We start from the raw sequence: 16346 nt of genomic DNA, 5'->3' as shown, positions 1-16346 counted from the left end.
CATGGTAAAGAGATTTCTTTTTTCTTTTAACATGTCTAAGGTGTAAATGATTCATAAAAGATCAACTAGTAAGAGCAGGTGAATAGGGAGAGTAAGAAGGCACCTGATGTACAATGAATGATGGGCAAAGGAGGCATCATCTTCCAGAGAGAACGGGCGGATTTGGTACACTCTTCCCAGTCTTGCTAAGGGTTGAGCTTACTCAAAACCCAACGGTTTATTTTTAAATAGAAGACAGATGTTATAATAAGTCCAAGGGACACGTACTTGGAAAAGTTAACAGTAAGGACACTTTGCTGTTAGTTGTGTTAGTCCAACAATTTTCTAAGACCTTAACAGAAAGCCAGGAAAACAAAATTCTTAAGATGACCCTCTCTAAAGTGACTATCTTGGACATGGCACAAATGCCCAGTGCACACCCGCAAGATGAATAAAAGATGAATTCATTGTAAAAGGCTTAGAGATGGATAGATGACATTTACATAATGATGTAAATTTGTACATAATGATGGAGAGTAGTTCATTTCTTTGAAAGCTGATAATGCCAGCACTTATGAAAGAAGTAGTTTCATGTTAATTTTGAGTTCTTCAAATTTGGACAGTTTTTTCAAAGGAAAAAGACATACTTTCTACCCTTAGAAAGATCACAGAATTAGACAGCAATCATGTTCCTTTTTTCCCAGGATCTGGGTGCTTTTCATCATTGCCAAACCCTAAAATTGAAAATCCCATAAAAATGAATTTTAATATTTTACTGCAAATTGCCATGCCATAGATGAATTCCAATTAGCCTTCTTTTTCTACTTTATAATTAGGAAATAGAGCGTGGGTGGGGGGGAAGGGGAGCATAATTCTGGGTGGTTGCCAGGAAAAAAAAAGTCTTCAAATTTATATTGAGCACAGATTTACCATCTGTCTTCAATGACTTAGATCTAGCCTTGCTTCAGGAAGGGGGACTATGTCAGGTAACTCTTAAAAGGTGTTTCCAGAGTTTTGATTATCTCTTAATCAGGTCCTTTACATAAGTAAACATTGAAAAAATCAGGGTGAGGAAGACTTGGGGAGGACTGGAAAGCTGTCTTCAGATATGCAAAAGACTGACAAGTAGAAGGGGAAATACTTTGCCTTAGCTCTAGAGGACTGAGCGACAATGCAGAGTTTTCAGTTACATGAAAGAGTGGCTTTTCTCAATTCAAGTAAGAAATAAGTAAAATAGATTGTTGTGCTGATATTCAGCTCTTTTTTCCTGGAATTCTATAATCAGGATCTGATGGTTGTCTGTCAGTGATGTAGAAAACTGCAATGTTTAGGAGACGCAGCTGGGTGACCTTTCAGGTTACTTGTGAACTAATGCTGGGAGGGAAGGTAAGGCCATGTGGTATTAGGCTGGGTTGCACCATAAGTAGACTCTCAGGGAAGGAATTAAATGCAAGTGATTTGTTGGGGAGGTGATCTTTTCCCAGGAACTATCAGTAGGATGGTAGGGACGCAAGTCTTGCTAGGGACCTCTGGAACACATTTCAGAATTGTCCTACTCAAGGGGTAAGTGAGCAGGGGCATCTATCTTTCATTCTCATCCCTGGCTGTACACTGTTCTGTGGGACATTAAATCCCCAGTACCCGTGCTTTGCCCTGTTCAGGTGGAAAATCATGGGACCTTGCAGTGGAATGCTGTGGGCAAGCATGGATATGACTGGAGCATGATGGAATCTGCTATAGTTGCTGAGCCCTGGCTCTGGAGTTAGGCTGATCTTGCTTTGGTGCTTCTCCTTTTTAACAGCTCTTTGACTTTAGATGATTTATGTAGCCTCTTTGCATCTGTTCCTCATCAACAAATCAGAGATGACATAGATACTACATAGAGTGATTGTCAAAATTCAGTAAAATAACAAATTTAAAGCACTTAATGTTTGTGTGTGCTCAGCTGCTTCAGTCGTGTCCAACTCTTTGGAACCCCATGAAGTGTAGCCTGCAAGCTCCTCTGTCCATGGGATTCTCCAGGCAAGAATACTGGAGTGGGTTGCCATTTCCTCCTCTGGGGGATCTTCCTGACCCTGGGATCGAACCCATGTCTCCTGTGACTCCTGCATTGCAGGCGGATTCCTTACCACTGAGCCACCGAAGGACCTAAAAAAAGATAGCTTTGGTTATTATAAGAATAAATCTTGCTTCTCAGATCTAAATTGAGCTCATTCCCCAAATAGTAAGACCTTATAATCTTACATGCTGGCAAAAGATTTTACAGATAATACAAATGCTAAAGGAAGAAAATTTAAACTACTACAGAATTTAGTCAGAAATTATTTTTCTTTCTTCATTTAGCAACTAACAAGTATTTAATATTTATTGACTATCAAGTAAATGTTAGGCACTACTAAATTCACAAAGAACATAAATGCCTATTTATTCATCAAAACTTGGCTTAAGCAGCATTTTCTCTAGGCTACCACCTTTGTAGCTGCAAAGGATAGAATTATTTTACAGCTAGACTGGAACACTGACTGACACTGACTCTTGGCCAAGATAAGGGCAGTGGGCTAACTAATGATGTGTAACATGCTGTTGAAAGTTGGACACTCTCCTAGCAGCACCTAGGACTGGTTTATTTTAACTTTTTTCTTCTAGCTTTATTGATATATAATTGACATACAGCATTGTATAAGTTTAAGGTCTAAAACATAAGATTTGATATGTGTCTATATTGTGAAATGATTGCAATAAGTTTAATTAAATCCACCACCTCATGTAGGTTTTTTTTTTCTTGTGATGAGAACTTTTAAGATCTATCTCTTAGCAATTTTCAAATATGCAATACAGTATTATTATCTATAGTCATCATGCTGTTACATTACATCCCCAGAACTTCAATTTATCTTATAACTGAAAGTATCTACTTTTGACCACCTTCACCCAGGTGCCCTTTCACCTCTGCAGCTCCCTGCCTCTGGCAACCACCAATCTGTTCCCTGTTTCTATGAGATCAGTTTTACTAGGTTATATGTATTATTGAGGTCATATAGTATTTTTTTTTCTATCTGACTTATTTCATTTACCACAATGCCCTCATCCACATTGTTGCAAATGCAAGATTTTATTTTTTTAATGGCTGAATAATATTCATATATATGTGTGTGTGTGTGTGTGTGTGTGTGTGTGTGTATGTGTGTTCAGTTGCTTCAGTCATGTCTGACTCTTTGTGACTCTATGGACTATAGCCTGCCAGGCTCCTCTGTCCATGGGATTCTCCAGGCAAGAATACTGGAGTGGGTTGCCATGCCCTCCTCCAGGGGATCTTCCTGACCCAGGGATTGAACCCATGTCTCCTGCGTCTCCTGCATTGCAGGTGGATTCTTTACCGCTGAGCCACCAGGGAAGCCTATATATATATATATATATAAATATCTCAAAACATCTTTATCCATTCATGTGGATGGGCACTTAGGCATTTTCTTGTCTTGGCTATTATAAATAATGCTGCAATGAACATGGGTGCAGATATCTTTTTGAGATAGTGATTTTATTTCCTTTGGATATATACCCAGAAGTGGAATTGCTGGATCATATGGTAGTCCTATTGTTATTTTTTTTTTCTACTTTTTATTTTTATTTATTTTTTTCATTTATTTTTATTAGTTGGAGGCTAATTACTTCACAACATTGCAGTGGGTTTTGTCATACATTGACATGAATCAGCCATGGAGTTACATGTATTCCCCATCCCGATCCCCCCTCCCACCTCCCTTCCACCCGATTCCTCTGGGTCTTCCCAGTGCACCAGGCCCGAGCACTTATCTCATGCATCCCACCTGGGCTGGTGATCTGTTTCACTATAGATAATATACATGCTGTTCTCTGCCCATCAGCAGACGAATGGATAAGGAAGCTGTGGTACATATACACCATGGAATATTACACAGCCATTAAAAAGAATTCATTTGAATCAGTTCTAATGAGATGGATGAAACTGGAGCCCATCATACAGAGTGAAGTAAGCCAGAAAGATAAAGAGCATTACAGCATACTAACACATATATATGGAATTTAGAAAGATGGCAATGATAACCCTATATCCTATTGTTATCTTTAACAGTTATTTATTTTTTAGAGAAGTCTGTGCCTTTATTGGCCAAGCAGGCTTCTTGAAGAGGTTGAAGCTAGAGAAGTGGGTGCCCCTGATGCCTGAGGAGCTCATGCTTCACAGGCTGGTAGGTCATTGAGAACCTGCCTGCAGTGTCCAATCATCTCAGGCTTGATTTCCACCCCGGTGAATGTCTTGCCATTGTAGCTGCCTGCCATCTTGGACAGGATGATCATGTCCCATAGGTGTGTCATCACAACCTTAGGCTTCTCCGTGGGCGGCACATCATTCTGGCCTTGTGCAGGCACTTCAGCCATGGGATGCTGCTTCCTCCACAGGCCCAATTCAGCCATGGTTGCTGTCAGGCGCTTCACAATTGCATCAGCGGCTTGTGGGACTTGTCCAGCAGCTGGTCGAGGTCCACGCCAGAAGTAGGTGGACTTGTGGAAGGTCTGCTTCTTTCGCTTCACTTCTGCCACCTTGTCAGTTATTGGAAAATGTTGGTAATTCTATTTTTAATTTTTTAGGAACTTCCATATTGTTTTCCATAGTGCTGTATCAGTTATTACCACCAACAGTGTACAAGGGTTCCCTTTTCTCTGCCTCCTTGTCAACATTTTTATTTCTTATCTTTTTGATAACAGCCAGTGTAATGGATGTGAGGTGATGTTTCTTTGTGGTTTGGAATTGCATTTCTCTGCTGATTAGTAACATTGAGAACCTTTTCATGGGCCTTCGTATGTATATCTTCTTTGGCAAAATGTATATTTGGGTCCCTCACTCAATTTTTAATCGAATTGTTTTGTTTTTGCTGTTGAATTATATGGGTTCCCTATATATTTTGGATATTAATCCCTTATCATGTATTTGGCTTCCAAATAGTTCTTCTCATTCTGTAAGTGGCCTTTTCATTTTGTCAATTGTTTCCTTTGTTATGCAGAAGCTTTTCAATTTGATATGATCCCATTTCTTTATTTCTTACTTTCTTAACTGTGCATATCTAAGAAATCATTGCCAAGATCAATATTAAGAAACTTTCCCCCTGTGTTTTTCTTCTAGAAGTTTTATGGTTTCTGACCTTACATTTGCCTTTAATCTATTTCCCATTAATTTTTGTGAGCACTGTAAGGTAGGGATCTAGCTTCATTCTTTTGCATGCAAATATCCAATTTCCCAGCATTATTTATTGAAGAAACTGTCTTTCCTCCACTGAGTATTGTCAGCTCCCCTGTCAAATATTTGTTATTTGCATATGCAAAAGCTTATTTCTGGGCTCTCAACTCTGTTCCATTGATACATGTCTTTTTTATGCCAATACTATACCATTTTGCTTATTATAGCATTGTAATGTTGTATGAAATCAGGAAATATAATGCCTCCAGCTTTGTTCTTCTTCCTAAGGATTGCCTTGGCTATTCTGAATCTTTTGTTGTTGATTGAATTTGCTATTTCTGTTAAAAAAAAAGCCACTGGACTCAATGGGGATTGCATTCAACCTATAAATGGCTTTGGATAGTATGAACATTTTAACAATATTAATTCTTCCAGTCCATGAACACAGATTATCTTTCCATTTATTTGTGTTTTCTTCAGTTTCTTTCATCAGTGTCTTATAGTTTTCAGTGTATAGATCTTTCACCTCCTTGGTTAAATTTATTCCTAAGTATTGTATTGTTTCTGATGCAGTTGTAAATGAGATTGTTCTTTATTTCTTTATCAGATAATTCGTTATTACTGTATAGAAGTGTATAGTGTATAGAAGCACTAATGATTTTTGAATGTAGATTTTTTTTATCCTGCAGTTTTACTCAATTTTTTGATTAGATATAACAATATTTTGGCAGAATCTTTAGAATTTTCTCTATATAAAATCATGTCATCTACCAATGGAAAAAGTTTTACTTCTTCCTTTATGATTATGATGCCTTTTATTTTTTTTTCTTGTCTGATTGTTCCAGCATAGGAGTGGTGAGAGTGGGTACCCTTGTCTTATTCCTGATCTAGGGCCAGTTTATTGACGTTTTACAGCTGGTGTAGCTAGTTTGACAGTCTGGCTTTGTAATGTGACCAGAAGGTCATGGAAAAATCTGCTGGAACCTTTTAGGCAGCTCTCCCTAAATAAAGACTCATTGCACAAATCTTTCAGATCCTTGGGTGAATAAGAAGGACCATGGAGAGCTGTGTTTGGAAGGCTCTTGGGAGTTTTGTATGTTCAATTATCTAGTCCTATTGTAGTCCTTGATAGAGTACTAATCCCACCAGGTTATATTTAGCTGTCTACCTATATGTTTCCCACTAGATGTGAGAGTTTTTGAGAGCAAGAACCCTGTGTGTATATCATTTACTATTGTATCCTTCATACTGAAAGTATTGCATGAAACACCCTGAATAGGCAAAAATGTTTGTTGGATAAAATGAGTGAATGAAGTAGTAGTTGACATGGAAAAGGCAAGATGTTCATTAACTTAAGTCCACAAACATTTAATGCCTTTTATGTGCAAAACACTGTGACAGTTTTTTTTCAAAACTGTGAATATTTTCTCTTTAAAAATTCTATATAAATATTTTTCTCTTTAAAAATTTTCTCTTTAAATATTTTCTCTTTAAAAATTCTATATAAATTTTTATAGTAACTATGGTTTATTCATAGTATGTGTTTAATAATTACAGTATATAAGTCATTATAGGTCTATTTCCATTGTATATTGACTCTGCATGTTTTCTTTTCCCCTTGCGTGCCTTGTTGCCCTTGAGTATTTGCTGTTCATTGTACCTGGAAATTACCTGTAAGAATAACTTAAGTCATAGATTAAAGTAACTTCCTTCAAAATAACTTGGATTTGTTTCTACCAGACGCCTGAAGTTACTATCAGTCTAGGTTCACTTTAATCCAAATTCACTTTTTAAGTTCCCTGAGCCACAAAAATGACAGGATTCCGGGCTGAAAGACCACTTACCCTTCCTTGAGAGTGTAGCCCTTTGAGGTCATAGCTTTTTGTAGGGAGAGTCTCCTAACGGACTCCCTGTCTTCTGTGGGGAAAAGTGTAGTTATCAACGATCTTGCAAATAATTGTAGTGAGGGAAAGAGGTGAATCCAAATAACTATAGGACAGAGACTACTAATCTTTCTGCCATCATCTCCTTCAATTTTCTGTGTCTCTTATCTCACTCGAATCATTTGACTCTCTTATTCTTCCTCATGCATACTTGCTATTTCTTCTGTCTAGGACCCTTTTCTCCCAAATCTTTGTATAGTTTATGCCTGCTGATTTCTGCTGTTGTTCTTTCTTCCTGACACTATAAGAAGCTTTTATATTTTTTTTTTTTTTTTACTATTTCACATTCATTAGCATCTCTACTACTGAGTGGGAAAAATATAAAAGGAGATAAATCTCAAATTAATTCACTTTAGTGAAGTTAGTAATTGTAGAGGAGATTAAAACTAACATTTGAAAATAAACTTAGATTTTCTTTGATGAACTGAAAACTAAGGCCTGAGATGTGGCCCTGTTCTTTCCACTGCTCCTTAAGGTGGACCAGTTTCTTCTTTTGCAAAATAAGTGGGTTAGGTTTCTAAAGGCATTTTCAGCTCTAAAATTGCTTGATTAAACAGTTCATATTATTTCTTAGTGCTACAGGTTGGATAAGATCAAGTATTTTCTATGGTTTCAGAATCTAAAAATCCATTTCCGTGAAAGCTTCTCTCAGGTATTAATGTTTTAGGATTATATAAGTATCCTGAACTACTGCATTCACAGTCTTCAGGACTTATGAATGTTCCAAGTCAGAGATTTTTAAAGAAGAGTGCATATCTGAACCACCTAAGGAGTGTTTTCAAAATGCTCATCCTTGGGCTCTGCCCTTCCATACCTACTGAAATCAGAACCACATGAGTGCCTTTTCAAGCCTCTGCTTACATCAAGTTTGTAACTATTCCTTTGATCAAAACATGTCACATGGGCAGGCCCAAAGGCAGTGGGAGAGGGCACTATAAAAGGACATGAATACAAGGAATTAAAAACTAGAAATATTAGTGCAATCAGTTTACCACAATCTACCATATATTTGGGCTTCCCTAGTGGCTCAGGTGGTAAAGAATCTGTCTGCAGTGCAGGAGACCCAGTTCGATCCCTGGGTCAGGAAGATCCCCTGAAGAAGGGAATGGCTACCCACTCTAGTATTCTTGCCTGGAGAATTCCATGGACAGAGGAGTCTGGCAGGCTACAGTCCATGGAATCACAGAGTCAGACATGAGTAGGCGACTAACACACACACACCACATATTTATTGAGAACATGTGACCCAGTACAGTATTCATGCACATAGTATATATGCCACAGGAATCTATTGCTAATAGTATGGTAAACCATTGAGAAGCATTGCCTTTTGTTGTTCCCATTATTCTCTGATTAATGGTTCCTTGAAGGTACCCTTTTGGAAACCAGCTGTCACTGATAACAGTTTTGGTAGAGACTATGATGACTTCCTGACAAGCAGTACTTTCCTCTCCTCCTTCCCAGTGTAGACTCTGTTTACTGTGATGTGGGCAAAGTTTTACACATCACTTTCATTTTTGAGAGAATAAATTTGACTGAGTAGAAATGTTTTTAAATTTTATAGAAACTAATGAATTCAGCTGTCTTTTTACCAGCCCTCCTCTCTCCATCCCTTTGTACTTTTCATGTGTTTACTTTATATGAGTTCATACACTTTTCTCTGTGTGTATTCATTACAGAAACATGGATTATTAAGATAAAGTTTGTTAACAAATGTACAGTTGTAGTGTTTTCAATTGTTTTGAAGTGTATTGGTTGCATTGCAAGAAAGGCCTTTGCCAAGTGAATCAGTATTAGACAATGTTGCTAATATAATATAATGGTATCTGAGTACTTGATGCTTGTTAAATATTTGTTGCAAATGAAGATAACTGAATGAAGACAAGGATGACATAAATTTGTTCCCTTGGCGAATCAGAAGTATGGAACTTCTCTGAAGGGTTTAGTTTCAATTTCACATTTATAACAGTTACTATTCTTTTCTGACATTAAAAAAAATTAAAGTATAGTTAATTTAAAATATTATTGATATATTAGTTTCAGTACTGCAACATAGTAATTCAATATTTTTACAGATTATACTCCATACAAAGTTATTATAAAATATTGACTATATTCCTTGTGTTGTACAATACATCCTTGTAACATTATTTATTTTATACTTAGTAGTTTGTTCCTCTTAATCCCCTTCCCCTGTTCTGCCCCATCCCTACCTTTCTAGTAACCTCTACTCTGTTCTCTGTATCTGTAAGTCTGTTTCTGCTTTGGTATATTTGTTCATTTTATATTTTATATTCCACACTTAGTGAAATAAAGTCAGACAGAGAAAGGCAGATACTGTGTGTTTCCACTTATATCTGACAATCATCTTAAAGGTAATTTCATTTATTAATTCATGATCATCCTGAGATGATCATGTTGTGTTCAGTCACTTACTCATGTCTGACTCTTTGCGACCCCATGGACTGCAGCATGCCAGACTTCCCTGTCCTTCACCATCTCCCAGAGCTTGCTCAAATTCATGTCCATTGAGTCAGTGGTGCCCCCAACCATCTCATCCTCTGTCATCCCCTTCTCCTGCCTTCAATCTTTCCCAGCATCAGGGTCTTTTCCAATGAGTCGGCTCTTTGCATCAGGTGGCCAAAGTATTGGAGCTTCAGCTTCAGCATCAGTCCTTCCAGTGAGTATTCAGGGTTGATTTTCTTTAGGATTGACTGATTTGATCTTGCTGTCCAAGGGACTCTCAAGAGTCTTCTCCAGCACTTCAGCATCAATTCTTTGGAGCTAAGCCTTCTTTATGGTCCAACTCTCACATCTGTACATGACCGCTGAAAAGACCATAGCATTGACTATGGACTATGGTCATAAATAAATCTCAAAAGAAAAAGAAATAACCCACAAATGATTAATATATTGAGGTGTGAAATGATAAATGTATTTTAAAAGGTGGTAAAGTAATGAGATAATGGTTTTGATTGTGAAATTAGGAGGCTGATCCAAGATAACACACCAATTAGTCACTAGTGCTCTTGGAAAGGCATGTTTATACATTGCTTATGGGAAGATATAATGGGAAAATCTTTTTGTAAAACAATTTGGCAAATGTACTGAGAATCTTAAACATGTTTCTACCCTTTTGTTGAGGCATTTAACTTCTAAGAATCTATCCTAAGGAAATAATTGGATAGCCAGGCAAAGTTTTAGAGAAGATTTTTCAAGATTTGTCCTTCAACAAAAGAGGCAAGAATATACAATGGAGAAAAGACAGTCTCTTCAGCAAGTGGTGTTGGGAAAGCTGGACAGCTGCATGTAAATCAGTGAAGTTAGAACACACCCTCACACCATACACAAAAATAAACTCAAAATGTCTTGAAGATGTCAGTATAAGATGAAAAGTGAAAGTGTTAGTCACTCAGTTTTGTACAACTCTTTGGGACCCCATGAACTGTAGCCCACCAGGCTCCTTTATGCATGGAATTTTCCAGGCAAGAACCATTCCCTTCTGTAGGCGATCTTCCCAACCCAGGGAATGAACCCAGTTCTCCTGCTTTGCAGGCAGATTCTTTCACCTTCTGAGCCACCAGGGAAGCCAAAATATAAGATATGACACCATAAAATTCCTAGAAGAGAACATAGGCAAAACATTCTCTGACATAAATCATAGCAATGTTTTCTTAGGTCAGTCTCCCAAGGCAATAGAAATAAAAGCAAAAATAAACAAATGGGACCTAATCAAACTTATAAGCTTTTGCATAGCAAAGGAAACCATAAACAAAACAAAAAGACAACCTATGGGTGGGGATACAACATTTGAAAATGATGCAACCAACAAGGGCTTAATTTCCAAAATATAAAAATAGCTCATATAGCTTAATAACAACAGCAGGAAACCAAATCAAAAAATGGGCAGAAAACCTAAATAGACATTTCTTTAAAAAGGGCTACAGATGGCCAAAATGCACATGAAAAGATGATCAACACTGCTCGTTGTTCAGTTCAGTTTAGTTCAGTCACTCAGTCGTGTCCGACTCTTTGCAACCCCATGGACTGCAGCACGCCAGGCTTCCCTGTCCATCACCAACTCCTGGAGCCTACTCAAACTCATGTCCATTGAGTCAGTGATGCCATCCAACCATCTCATCCTCTGTTGTTCCCTTCTCCTCCTGCCTTCAATCTTTCCCAGCATCAGGGTCTTTTCAAATGAGTCAGTTCTTCACATCAGGTGGCCAAAGGAGTGGAGTTTCAGCTTCAGCGTCAGTCCTTCCAATGAATATTGAGGACTGATTTCCTTTAGGATAGACTGGTAGGATCTCCTTGCTGTCGAAGGGACTCTCAAGGGTCTTCTCCAACACCATAATTCAAAAGTACAGTTCAACAATTAGGAATATGTGATTAACAAATGCATACTACCATATATAAAATAGATAAACAGCAAGAATTTATTGTATTGCACTGTGAAGTATATTCAATATCTTGCAATGCACTATAATGGAAAAGAATTTTTAAAAAAGAATATAAATATATACATATATATGTATAATCAAGTCACTTTGCTGTACACCTGAAACTAACACTATATTGTAAATCAACTATACTTCAATTTAAAGAAAGATTTAACACAATATTATTTATAATAGCAAAAATTTGGGAAATATCTTAAATGCCCAAAGATGTTGAAATTGTGATACATAATGGATTATTACATAGCCATTAATAATCCTGTTTCCAAACAATTCCAGTTGTGTTAATTAGAACTAATATAAATAGAGGAAACTGCCCAGAATTTAATATATCAAAATGTTAACTTCTGGTGATTTAATTATTGGAGATTTTATTTTCTTAATATCCTTCTGTTTTCAGCAAGGAACGTATATTATTTTTGTCATCAAAAATGTTATTTAAATTAAACTTACGAATACTTTAAAAAAATTGTAAAATTCATTAGAACCAGTCCTGCCACACTGAGCAGGCTTGTCAGAATCCTGCTCCATGTTTTGCCTTCCCCATTCCCTGTCTGTTCTATTCTCTTTGTGACTCAGTCCTACCCAGAACAGATTGGTTCTTTCATTGGGTAGAATACAATACTGTTCTGTGGAGAGATGGTGGGATGTTAATGAATTACAATATAGAAGATAAGGGGAACTTTCTTTTTTTTTAATTTTAAATTAATTAATTTATTTTAATTGAAGGCTAATTACTTTACAATATTGTAGTGATTTTTGCCATACATTGACATGAATCAGCCATGGGTGTACATGTGTTCCCCATCCTGAACCCCCCTCCCACCTCCCTCCCCATCCCATCCCTCAGGGTCATCCCAGTGCACCAGCCCTGAGCACCCTGTCTCATGCATCGAACCTGGACTGGTGATCTATTTCACATATGATAATATACATGTTTCAATGCTATTCTCTCAAATCATCCCACCCTCGCCTTCTCCCACAGAGTCCAAAAGTCTGTTCTTTACATCTGTGTCTCTTTTGCTGTCTTGCATATAGGGTCATCATTACCATCTTTCTAAATTCCATATATATGCATTAATATACTATATTGGTGTTTTTCTTTCTGACTTACTTCACTCTGTATAATAGGCTCCAGTTTCATCCACCTCATTAGAACTGATTCAAATGTATTCTTTTTAATAGCTGAGTAATATTCCATTGTGTATATGTACCACAGCTTTCTTATCCATTTGTCTGCCGATGGACATCTAGGTTGCTTCCATGTCCTGGCTATTGTAAACAGTGCTGTGATGAACACTGGGGTACATGTGTCTCTTTCAATTCTGGTTTCCTCAGTGTGTATGCCCAGTAGTGGGATTGCTGGGTCATATGGCAGTTCTATTTCCAGTTTTTTAAGGAATCTCCACACTGTTCTCCATAGTGGCTGTACTAGTTTGCATTCCCACCAACAGTGTAAGAGGGTTCCCTTTTCTCCACACCCTCTCCAGCTTTTTTTTTTTTCCTCTCCAGCTTTTATTGCTTGTAGACTTTTGGATAGCAGCCATCCTGACTGGCGTGTAATGGTACCTCATTGTGGTTTTGATTTGCCTTTCTCTGATAATGAGTAATGTTGAGCATCTTTTCATGTGCTTGTTAGCCATCTGTATGTCTTCTTTGGAGAAATGTCTGTTTAGGTCTTTGGCCTATTTTTTGATGGGTTGCATTTTTTTTTTTTCTGGTATTGAGCTGCATGAGCTACTTGTATATTTTTGAGATTAATTCTTTGTCAGTTACTTCATTTGCTATTATTTTCTCCCATTCTGAAGGCTGTCTTTTCACCTTGCTTATAGTTTTCTTCATTGTGCAAAAGCTTTTAAGTTTAATTAGGTCCCATTTATTTATTTTTGCTTTTATTTCCATTACTCTGGGAGGTGGGTCATAGAGGATCCTGCTGTGATTTATGTCAGAGAGTGTTTTGCCTATGTTTTCCTCTAGGAGTTTTATAGTTTCTGGTCTTATATTTAGATCTTTAATCCATTTTTAGTTTATTTTTGTGTATGGTGTTAGAAAGTGTTCTAGTTTCATTCTTTTCCAAGTGGTTGACCAGTTTTCCCAGCACCACTTGTTAAAGAGATTGTCTTTTTTCCATTGTATATTCTTGCCTCCTTTCTCAAAGATTAGGTGTCCATAGGTGCATGGATTTATCTCTGGGCTTTCTATTTTGTTCCATTGATCTATATTTCTGTCTTTGTGCCAGTACCATACTGTCTTGATGACTGTAGCTTTGTAGTATAGTCTGAAGTCAGGCAGGTTGATTCCTCCAGTTCCATTCTTCTTTCTCAAGATTGCTTTGGCTATTCGAGGTTTTTTTGTATTTCCATACAAATTATGAAATTATTTGTTCTAGTTCTCTGAAAAATACCGTTGGTAGCTCGATAGGGATTGCATTGAATCTATAGATTGCTTTGCGTAGTATAGCCATTTTGACAATATTGATTCTCCCAATCCATGAACACGGTATGTTTCTCCATCTGTTTGTGTCCTCTTTGATTTCTTTCATCAGTGTTTTATAGTTTTTTTATATAGAGGTCTTTTGTTTCCTTAGGTAGATTTATTCCTAAGTATTTTATTCTTTTTGTTGCAATGGTGAATGGAATTGTTTCCTTAATTTCTCTTTCTGTTTTTTCATTGTTAGTGTATAGGAATGCAACAGATTTCTGTGTGTTAGTTTTATATCCTGCAAGGAACTTTCTTTCTTAAACACAGATCTCGTGATGAGGTCCTTTGATATTTACACTCAAAGTAATATTTCAGTCAGGCTATGGAAGCACATTCAAAACCTTGTCATTTGCCTCAGTTCAGATGACTGAAGTCCCCCAAATCCTGTATACTCCCAAATACTGTATTCTATTTGCAGAAGTCCCAATGAAAATAGTCCAACTTTTCATGTTAGCCACTCTATTCTATTTCCAAATGGGTCTCCATTGCCAGTACTTGTTGATCAAGAATTTTTCAGTTTGTTGTTTCAGTTTTCTGTAGCAAAGAATATCCATATGTTAGCCTCCAGATCACTAGCAACTGAACGATTTACAACTTAAGTGTGGGGAAAGGCTTGCTGGGGTGGTAGTTCTGCTCCTTGGGGAACTCATTAAAAGCCTGAAAATGGCTGACAGTCTCTTAGAGTCTGGCTGTGCTAGCACTTCAACCATACTGAAATTTGTTCTCCCAAGGGCACTTCATAGATGACTGAGTATTATGTGGAAAACTCCTACTAAGTAGTCTCACCTTTCCAGTGGTGTGTCTTGATTTTTACTCTAATTCTTCTAACCAAACTGTTATGATAGATCTAGTTAGAGGCTGTATGTTGCCCCCAAGTCAGTGTTCAGTTCAAGAAAATAGGCTGAACTCAGACATGCCAAATGTAGGATTCTAGGTAAAGCAGAAGCATCAAGTATGATAGCTATAACAACAACAAGAGCTTATATTTATTGAGAGCTCACTCTTAGGCCAGGTACTGTGATAACAGATTTACGTAGGTTATCTCACTGAATTCTCCTGAACATCTTTAGAGAGAGGAGCTATAACAATCCCTATTTTACAAATGATGAAATTTGAACCCTAGTGATTTGATGCTTGAGCCCCTGCTCTTAATCAAGAGATGCAAATGAAATACATTTGAGAATGTAGAACCTGTGCTTGCCAATCTGAGTTCAATAACTTCTGGTTCCAGTCTTCAAAGAGTTTCTGGGAGCGTTACATTTTAGGTTCATAGACCTAAACAAGCTGGTCATCTTCACTGGCAGAGAGAATCATGTCTAAAAGATTCAAATACTGGGAAACCTGCTGGAACTCCTCTGTACCAGTGGAGGAGTCATAGCCAGCTGATCAACTTTTTGTCTAACCTGAATGTATCTTCCCAGCAGGGAAGTGGAAGACTCAGAGAGACACAAAGGAAAATCCTTTCCCCACCAACCAAGCTTTCCAATACAGAGTAGACCTAACCATTTTTTTCTTTTGATTTATCTAAAATGGTCCAAATAAATAAATAAAATGATCCCTAACATTCCTTTTTATCTTTAAAATCAAATGAGTGTATGAACAATCCTACACTGAAGTTCTTTGCCCCTGGGAGCTTGAAATTCCATGTTTCAAAAGCCTGGAGATTGTTTTGAGAGTAGTTATAGTCACAATTGATAAAGCACTCAGTAGTTGCCCAGCACGCACATCAATAAGTACTATACATAGTTTCACATTTAATCTTCACAGCAACCCTATGAAATAGATGTGGTTATCCCACATTTTACACATGAGGGACCTAAGACTAAGAGATATGAAGTATTGCCCAAGGTCCCACATCTAGAAAATTGAAACCTGAGTGTCTTTGATTCCAAAGCCCCAATTTGAGACATCAATACCTACTTTGAGGCTCTTCGAACTTTAATATGTGTAGAAATCACCAGAGAATCTTGTTTAAATGCAGATTTTGCTTTAGCACAACTGGAGTGGGGCTTGAAATTCTGGGTTCCTAAAAGGCTCCCTGCTATGGTTGATGCTTCTCGACCACTGTTTGAATACAAAGGCTTCACAGCTTCCCCATAAAGGGGGAGACCAGACTTTTGGTGATTTAATACTTCAGGTTAAAGATGAAGAAGGGAACTTTTCCTAATTTGTCCTTATGAATAAAGATAAATATTAATATAAAAATAGCAGTAACTGAACAAGCCAAATATGTTCCAAGCACTTTAAATGTCATATCTTATTTACTCCCTC

Source organism: Odocoileus virginianus, unplaced genomic scaffold (assembly GCF_023699985.2).
Source record: "Odocoileus virginianus isolate 20LAN1187 ecotype Illinois unplaced genomic scaffold, Ovbor_1.2 Unplaced_Scaffold_4, whole genome shotgun sequence".
NCBI lineage: Eukaryota > Metazoa > Chordata > Mammalia > Artiodactyla > Cervidae > Odocoileus > Odocoileus virginianus.
Note: the sequence above shows the minus strand (reverse complement) of the source record.